This window comes from Desmodus rotundus, chromosome 7 (assembly GCF_022682495.2).
Source record: "Desmodus rotundus isolate HL8 chromosome 7, HLdesRot8A.1, whole genome shotgun sequence".
NCBI classification, from domain to species: Eukaryota; Metazoa; Chordata; class Mammalia; order Chiroptera; family Phyllostomidae; genus Desmodus; species Desmodus rotundus.
The window spans coordinates 90,616,047-90,625,148 of record NC_071393.1 but is presented as its reverse complement, the minus strand read 5'-3'; the positions used below and the strand labels follow the sequence as shown (position 1 = coordinate 90,625,148).

Below are 9,102 nucleotides of genomic sequence, written 5' to 3'. Positions count from 1 at the left end.
GACTAGTAAGACAATAAGATTTGGTAATGTTCTGTGTACTTTTAACTTCTTTTTAAATTCCAAATTTTCTACCATGTATACTCATATGTATTATTTTTAGAACCCCTTAAAAAGAAAGAAAAATTGAAATTGAAGTGGTTCAGAGTATGCCACCCACAAATACATCACTCTGGCAAAAGGCTTGTTTTGAGCTGAAGGCAACCCAGGACAAACACTCTGGACTCCGCCTCTCCACCAGGAAGGGCAGAGAGATTCTTAGCCACCAGAGACAACTCTAGCCTCTTATGGGCCCAGAAACGGAACCAGAGGAATCTATGCAACAAATCCTGCTAAAACAATCCTTATCTTCCATTAGTTTCCCCCACGCATTTCACCTTCCCATAGTGTGCTGCCTGGAAGCCTAAAACCCTAAAACAAGTCACTTCTCGACAAATTCATTGATCTTTGCTAAGACACTATAGAAGCCCAAGTTCTGATTATTCCTGAGTTACTACTCATCACTGAGTTAAGAAGCTTGTTGTTGTTAATCTGTCTTTCGTCCGTCTAATTTGCAGGATCCCAGCAATGAATGAACCTAAGATGGGTAGAGGAAAAAATTTTCCTCCCCTACAAATGACTATAATAATAAAAAAGAACCAATGGTGGGCTTTTTTTTTTTTTCCTTCATCAATATTAGATTGTACTCTACTTGATGGTAGGGATAATAGGATACTTCCAAGCCCATAGAGGTACCACTACCAACTGTGAGTCAGTTTAATCAAAAGTGCAGAGTGCTAGGTGATTTGTGGGGGGGGGAGGCGGGGTGGGCCAAGGAGGAGTAGCTACTTTCCCTCCTCCTTCCTCAAGGTTTAGTTTCCCCTTCTCTTCCTTCCTTTCTCCCCCACTCGATTCAAGTAAAAGCCAGAGAACGTGAGCACCACATCCCTTCCCCTTCCCAGGAGTGGTGAGATAGGATTATTTTCATCTGTCCTTCCAAGCCTGAGAAGATAAACCTGAAAAGGAGAACACAGATTTACTGTAGGGTAAGGAGGAAGGATCTCTGTAAGGACCTAGGCAAGCTCCTCCAACCCTCATTCTTGTAGACTGCTTCCGGACAGGCACAGAACACACTCCCTCAAGACGTTCATTTGAGAAACAGGCAGAGGGAATGTTTGCCTAAAAAAAGATTTGGGTGTTTCAAATGGTAACTCTTAGAATGACAGACTCCACGACCATTCCCCCTACCAGCCCCACAACCACCAAGGGGGCCAGATCTGAAAATAACGGAACTGAAAATTCAATCATACCCAAAGTTGACTTGGGCAAGGGATGGAAGATGAACAGGCTCAGGATATTTCTCCAGCAAAGTCCAAAGTGAAGGATTTTTTTCTGTTTTGTTTCTAGTTAAAATGTAAAGCAAAACGTAGAGTGCACTTTGTCCAACTCATTTGCCCTAACAATTTAAGCATGTTTCTGTCCCTAAGGAAATGGAGGGCCCAAGTCTCTGATTCAGTGCCCTGGCGCCGCACAGCATCCTTGAAAGGGTCCCTGTCCAAGAAACCTGGAGTGCTTTTAAAAAGCCTTTTAAATGTATTCTTTTCCCTTTAAATCTTGTAATTGCATTCTGATTGCAGACAGCATATTTTAACTCAATAGAGGGAAATGTAATTAAAATCAGAGTACACAGATTTTGAAAGCCTGGAAAGAAACATCTTGTTAATGATTACAACTTCTTGCCAAGTAATTAATTATTATATTATTAATTGTGGCTATTTTTTCTCTATACCTAGAACCCAGAAACTTGGAAAATTTAGCTTTAACATCTGACTTTCTTTGGATTCAAGGCTTTCTTTTCTCTCCTCTCTCCCACAAAATCTAATTTATTCTCGTCAGACTAAAACACATAATTCAGCAATATGCAACCGTCACCCTAAGGTTTAATGTTCTTTCCACTGAAAATAAGTAAAAATAGTACATTATCCTCAAAGTTGGTTGTTAGAAAGAGAAATAGATGGGTATAAGCGAGTAGCTATCTTTAAATTACAACGTGAGGGCCAAGGCCATCTGCATTCCCCCACTTGCCCGGAAGCAGCACCCCGGTGTGCAGAGTCCAGGTGCCCCAGGGGACAGACACCGGTAAAGAGAATCGGAGGCAGGCTGTGCTCCCTGGGTTTCCTTTGCTTACTTGTTGTGTAGGAGGCAAACGGTGTCTGAAGGGCTCTGGACTTGCTAACCAAGATGTTAATGGCTTAGGAACAGTAAGAAATTAGTTAGTGAGATGATTATCAAGTACCTGGAACAAGAGTTGACTTTCTGCGAAACATCATTCTGGAATCAAAGCCAAAATCTCTCTCTTCTATTCAGTTGAGCCTGAAGAAAAGGAAAAAAACAAAAACAAAAAAACAGTCATGTCAGAATCAGTAAGGCAAAAAAACCAGAGAGAGAGAGGAATGAATACAAGCTGATGTTAATTAGGGCTGGGGGTATGGTGGAGAACCCTCAGCTTCAGTAACTACAGAAGAGCTGGGCATTTGAGAGGTTAAAAGAAATGGTTGTGTGCTTCTCTCCGAAAGACAAACGTTGGAATACCTCAGGGGTCCCGGCTTTCTCAGCCACTCAGGACTAGGCCTAAGGGAAGATGTGATTAGGAGGTGATGTTAAATGGCCTCCTAAAATTTCAGGCTGAAGTGATTTTTAATGGAGTGTATGTGTGTCTTTGTTTTTTACTTATTATAAAAGTAATAGACAGTTACAATAATTAAAAAACACCATCACTACAGAAAATCAATTTTTTTAAAAAAAGGTCTCCTACCCATTCCCCTAAAGCAGAGAGTATCACATAACAAGTTGGGAGTAAAAATATTTTATATGATTTGTATTATATATCATTTAAAATAAAGTTATGGATAGTATTCACAACACAATAAATATTTATATAATAATATTAAGCTTAAAAATAATTAAACATTGAATGCATGACAGAATCAAGAGATAGCAAATAACCCGGTGATTAGAAAAAGACTGAAGTAAAATGTGTCCAAATATTTTAAAAGTTGAGGGTGTTCCTCACATTTTAAGCATATACTAACATGTGCGTGTTTAATGACTACTTTGCTTTGAAGAGCCCCAGAAAAGGATACTCAATTTCCAACTTCATGGCCATGGGGAGAAGGAAAGAATATTTGGAGATTATTGGTAAATTATGCTTTGATTCTCTCTGCAGCATATGAAATTCATTTTCAGTCTTATCTGAAGAAAAATTCCCCTGTTTAAAAAAAATTTCTTTATATGTGTGTCTCGGGCAGGAGAAGGAAAGAAGAAACTGCATATAAGACTTGGGTTGGGCAATTGATTTTAATCGTGGTTTCTATGAATTACTCAGCAATTTCAGGCAATTATCCACTTTCACACCATAGTTTTCCCTTGTGTGAGATGGGAAGGGTGATAGAAAAGCTGAACCCAGGGACTTGGTCTCCAAGCACTGTTGCCAGCAACACCTGTCTTTGGCAAATACCCAGCTCTGCTCAGCCGGGGTCACACATTCTGCCAGCTCACAGGAGCCAGGAGGCTTAATTACCTGTAGTTTCAAAGACCTCTGAACTCTCTTAGGAAGGGGGCTAAGTTCAATGTCACATTATCCAGTTCCTGAGCATTCATTTTACAGAGATAGAGAGGAAGAGTACAGAGATTGGGCTGTGCTCCAAAGGAAGCTTCGAGACAGGTTTTCTGTACACTAGAGGTTGAGGAAATGCTTTGTGGTTTGAGAAAAGTCACAGCATACTTCCGCACAAATAATATGCTCCTCAGAAAGAAAATATTTAAGTTACATACTCATTTAAGGTCATCAAAATTTAAACTGGCTGTGCTTGCCTTCTCTTTCCTCTCCAGAAGGTGATTATCTCCTACCAGCACAGACCTCTGTGATGTGCTGCATAGCGACTGTCAGGTTACAGGTGTTACTGAGGTGCAAGCTTGTCTGCGAGTTCTCAAATCCCGGGGCCAGCGCCACGTCCTGATGAAGTGTTCACGAAACTGAGGGCAACACGTTGTAAGGCTGCCAGCTTTAAGAAGTATTACTCTTTATTCCAAGAATGTGTTTTTCTACTTTAGGGGTATTAAAATGTCACCTACTTTCTTTTGTGAATGAATGGCAATTGAAGATGGTAGTTGTATTTTTTTTTTAACATCCCTATTGGATCAAATTTAGACTTGGCAACACAATATTGATCTTCCCACAATTTCCTTTTCTTTTTACATTTTACTGGTCTGCAAAATCAAAACTCTGAAAAAATCATCAGTTTATGGCTAATTCTGTGGATACGGTAATAGGGAGCGTACGGATAATCACCATTTTTAACCCAGAATATCAAATTCCTCCCCTACTAAAACATGTGCCTCAGCTCCTGGTAAGTAGGACACCCAATGTGCTTGAATTGTGTTCCTCTCTCCACCCTCTAACAGGGTTCCTAAAATTAAGCCACTGAAAAAAGAAGGAAGCAAGAAAAAATCTGGATAATAAATAAGCTGGCTAGTTAATGGACCCGGTGTTCATTAACAATGAATAAAATAGGCCCCATACCATATCTGGACTGTACTTACATTAAAACTTATTCATTGTTTATTTTTAATTCAAATGTAACTGGATATTATGCATTTTATCTGGCAACTCCACATGCAGGAGTATCTGACCCTTTAGAAAATACAGGGGTAGTAATTAAATGAATTAAAGGTAGTAAAGCGTGAATTGAAGTAGCCCCTATGCATAAATAACTATTAATGAAATGCTTTTTTGGTTCCTTTATGCTGTCTGATTTTCTCATCTAAATATGAACTATTTGGATGATTGAGTTCTTATATAAAAGGATAGAAACGCTCAGCGAAATCCAGAGAAGAGTAAAACAAGTTAACTTGCCCCACTTGGCTTACCTTGTAAATGAGCTGATAACCTGCGTTTACAATCAGGTTCTGCCAAGTCACCTCAGCTGCCCACCTCTGAGCTGGCTGCTCAGGTGCTGCAGAGTAATTCCCTTCAACCCACACTGATGTTGTAGGATCTGAGAGTTTGTGGGTGGGATGAGGAGGAAAGCCAGGATCCTGGAGGAGCCCTCCGATTTACTCAGCATGCAGTCAGCACACTTGTTCTTTGTTTCTTATTTATCCCTCTGACAGTAAAACGAATGCAAAGTTAAAAACCCTGCATTGTTTCCCCCATACAATCTGGCAAATGTAGAGTTCCCCACCTAAGCTTGAAACAAAAGCAATAATAAAACTGTCAAGCAATTCTAGTAACCTCTCTGGTAATATTTGCAAGGAAATTACTTTCCCTCTATTAGGTTGCCACGTGCTTTCTATGCCGGACGTGAATTGATAGGAGCTGGAGATTGGCAGGACAGTAGGAGTGGGAGTCAGGTACCCGGCGTGCATTTCATTCAAGTGAGTGTGAGTGGGGGTGGCGTTTTGTTTTATTTTTCCTCTGGCCACCTCAAGGTTGTTGCAAAAGTAATGTGAGGGGGGAAACAAACGCGGTGACTAGCGCTCATATATTCAAAGAAAGGAAAGTGGAAATCAAAATGTAAAATCGGAGCCAACTCCGTGGTCAGGCCCAGGTGGGCTGCCCTGGACTGTGAAGGAGAGCTGGGTTAGAGGGTCTCACCCTGGCTCCAACGCCATCTTCCAGGCGACTCTGGGCAAGTTGCGTTGTCCTCTGAACATCAGACTCCTCCCTTTCCAAATGAAGAGATTGCACAAGCTAATGCCTATTCTCCCTTTAGCCCCGATCTAAGGAGGTACAGAGGAGAGAAGGAATTTCTGAGTTACAAGTTAGGATTCACCCACTTCCCTTCTGAGGGTTCAAAGGCTGTAGATTTGAAATAACAAACACACACTCCGTGTCTCGTGTTCTGACCTTTGCATGTCGACGTGCCGCCATTTTGTACGCCTTCCTTGCCCACCCTAACTTGTCAGGGGAAGACTGGCTGGACCTTTTCTTGGTTTTCCCAGGAATCCCCTGAGCTCTGTCGCCAACAGTCCCTTTGGAATCTCGTCTGCACAGGTCATTGTTATCTTTCTTCTTCAAACCCATTACTTAGGTTGGATGAAAAATAAGCAGAGTTCACCCACCATCATTGTTTACACAGGTATACAAAGATGGCACTTCTTTTTTTGTTTCTGAATTGTACTCTGGACTCCCTGAGTTTCTTTGCCATGTGCCTCCCAGGCCTTTTCTCTCTGGAGTCATTCCAGTCAGAATCTGTATGAAACACTGCCTCTTTGGTCAGCCTTTTAAAACTGAGCTCACATGGGGAAGTATATAGTTTTTGAGGCAGGCAGTGTGTAGGAACTCTGGTCCTGTCCTTTGTAACCGTGTAGAAAACACGGAAAAGATCACAGATTTCTCTGTGGCCCCTTCCACTCTGCGTCCTAGAGCTCATTAAGCACTGGTCTAGGTTTCCTCATGCTTGCAAAGATGACTGTCTTCCCTGAATTAAACCCCAGAGCAAAACCATGAGGCTTCATCGTCTACATTATCTTTCGTATTCAGTAGTGTTGACTAGCATGCCCTTTTTCTTCTTGGGTTTGTGCCAACACCAGAGACATTAAACTGGGTACCCCACCCCATTTGCCTTCCAGGAGCTTTTTTTGTTATTCTTGTTCGTGGGATGTGTTCTCAGTTTATACAAACATTCCTAAGGCCCCTGTACCTCCCCTGACCCCAGTTATTCCTCATCCTCCCTGTTGGTCCTATAAACCCTTGTGGGCCTTCCCAAGATGGAAAATTACTAGATGGCCTCTGCTTCTGTGTGTCCCACACCTAGTACATTATTGGCCTTTGCCCAAATTATGCCACCCCATTTGGGATCACCTGGTATCATGTGATCCGTCTCATGACCTGGCAGCATCCCATCTGCCTACCCAGTGCGCTGTTGCTCCATTCCAGTGCCTCTTGCAACAGTTGCTTATTATCTTCTCATCATCATCTCACATCTTGTCGGGCTTATCCAACATCAACCCTTTTATTCCTTCCCCAAGATAATTTGAGTACCACTATGTGCCAGGTAATGGGCTCAGCCAAAGTGAATTAAAAATACAATGCTTGTCCTCAAGGAGCTTAGACTGTATGAGGGAGACAGACAATAAAGGAATAAACAATAAATCATTATAACTGCTGGCAAAGGAAAGAAGGAAACAACAAGGCTGCTGAGAGGGAGTGGCAGGTGGAGCCTATTTTAGATAACAGGGTCTGCAGGGGCCACATTTAGGCCTAGACCTAAAGACAGAAGAGTCCAGCCATGAACACAGAAGGGTTGCAAATGCAGGAAAGAGCTTGGTGTGTTTGAGAAAGGAGAGAGGCCTCTCTAAATCAACCCCACTTTTCCAGTCCCTTCTTACACAGAGGTGTTGCTGGCCTCACCCACTCATACTGATGAACCCATCTCCTGAGCTGGCATAGGTCGTCCTCTCAGTTCCCTGACTTGACACTTGGTCACAAACTGTCTTTTATTATTCAGCTGTGTGGTAGTTCTTCACAGGACCTGAGTCCTATGCCTAATCTCTCCGAGAGTATCAATCAGGGTTTTATTTATATAGAAGGTGCCAAAGAAACCCTGGAATTCTGTTCAGTTCAATAACCATTAATCAAATGCCTGATGTTTGCGAGCTGATATAGGCTAGGTATTTAGTTCAGTGCTGGCATTTAAAAATAAATCCAATGTAACCATGAGAAAAACATCAGAAAAACCCAACTGGAGAGACATTTTACAGCATACCTGGCCAGTTTGCCTCCAAACTATTAAGGTCATCAAAAACCAGGGAAGTTCAAGAAACTGTCATAGCCCAGAAGAGGCTAATGAGACATGACTACTAAATATAATGTGCTACCTGGATGCCATCCTGGAACAGGAAAAGGGCATTAAGGGAAAACCAGTGAAATCTGAGGCAACTGTGCAATTTAGTTAATAATAATATACCAATGTTGATGCCTTAGCTGGAAAAAATGTACCCCAATTAAGCAAGATGTCAGCAGTAAGTGAAAATGGGCAAGGGGTCTGTGTGAATTCTCTGTACTATTTTTGTCTTTTTTCTGTAAATCTAAATCTTTCCTGAAATAGTTTATTTAAATTAAAATAAATTAGCTATCATAACATGTTCTCTCCCCTCTACAAGTGTATGCTCCGGTGAAGGAAACACTATCTAAATAAATATTTGCAATACAGCATGATAAGGGCAACAACTAAATTGAATACCAAGTACAAAAGTCACCCAAAAGATGGCATGATTGCCTCTGAGAATTTAGCAAAGACTTACTGAAGGGGGAAAGGCCTGGAGGTCGGTTTTAGAAGATTACTAGGAGTTTGAAGAATGTGGAAGACAAGCCTGGAAAAAGTTAACTCAGTTCTAGGAAACACCACTTGACAAGGCATGGAATTCCTTCAAGCAGTTTAGCTTTGACAGAAAGGAAGAAAGAGAGGAGCACAGCTCGGGTATTTGCTGACCAATTATGGAAGAACAGCTAATAACTTCATTATTTATGTCTGGGACTTGCCTGCCTATGGCAGCTGGCCCTCAGGGCCTCTGAGCAATGTCCACCAGGATTCGGTCCCACTGTGTCCCCCAATCTGGTCACCCAGGACTCCAGAGTACACTGGAGCAAGACACAGCTCCAGTTTCTGGAGGTGGGTGAGTAACCAGGAAAAAAGCATAGAAGAAGGGAATCTTAGGGGCGGTGACTTAGGGACTGGGGCCAGAGTTTAGTGGTCAATCACGGATCACTCTCTGTAAGCTGGACAGGCTAGAATGTGTGCCACCCCCTAACTGCAGGTGGAGAAGTAGAAGTCCACTGGAGTGAGGGGCTTTGCTCTGTTGCTGCTGTATCCCCAGTGTCCCATGGCCTGGCTTAAGGTCAGTTCTCCAAAAAACATTTGTTAAGTGAAGGGAAAGACTAATCCCAAGCAGCCTGGTAGCCCTCAGGCACAGGTAAAGGAAACAAAAAGGGGACCTACCAGGAACGACCAGCCCCAGGCTGGGAAGTGGCTGGCCTGCAAAGGAAGGATGACCTGTCAAGTTCTCTCTCATGGGGATTTGAACAGGAGGACTAAAGAGGAGGTGATTAGGAGGCAGCTGAAG

The 9,102-nt window shown here is 42.3% G+C and overlaps 1 protein-coding gene across 4 annotated transcripts in view; it reads left to right on the top strand.

The window, feature by feature from the left end:
- The window catches only part of RORA (RAR related orphan receptor A), a 697,355-nt gene that overhangs the window by 559,863 nt on the left and 128,390 nt on the right, over positions 1-9,102 (top strand). The window lies entirely within an intron of this gene.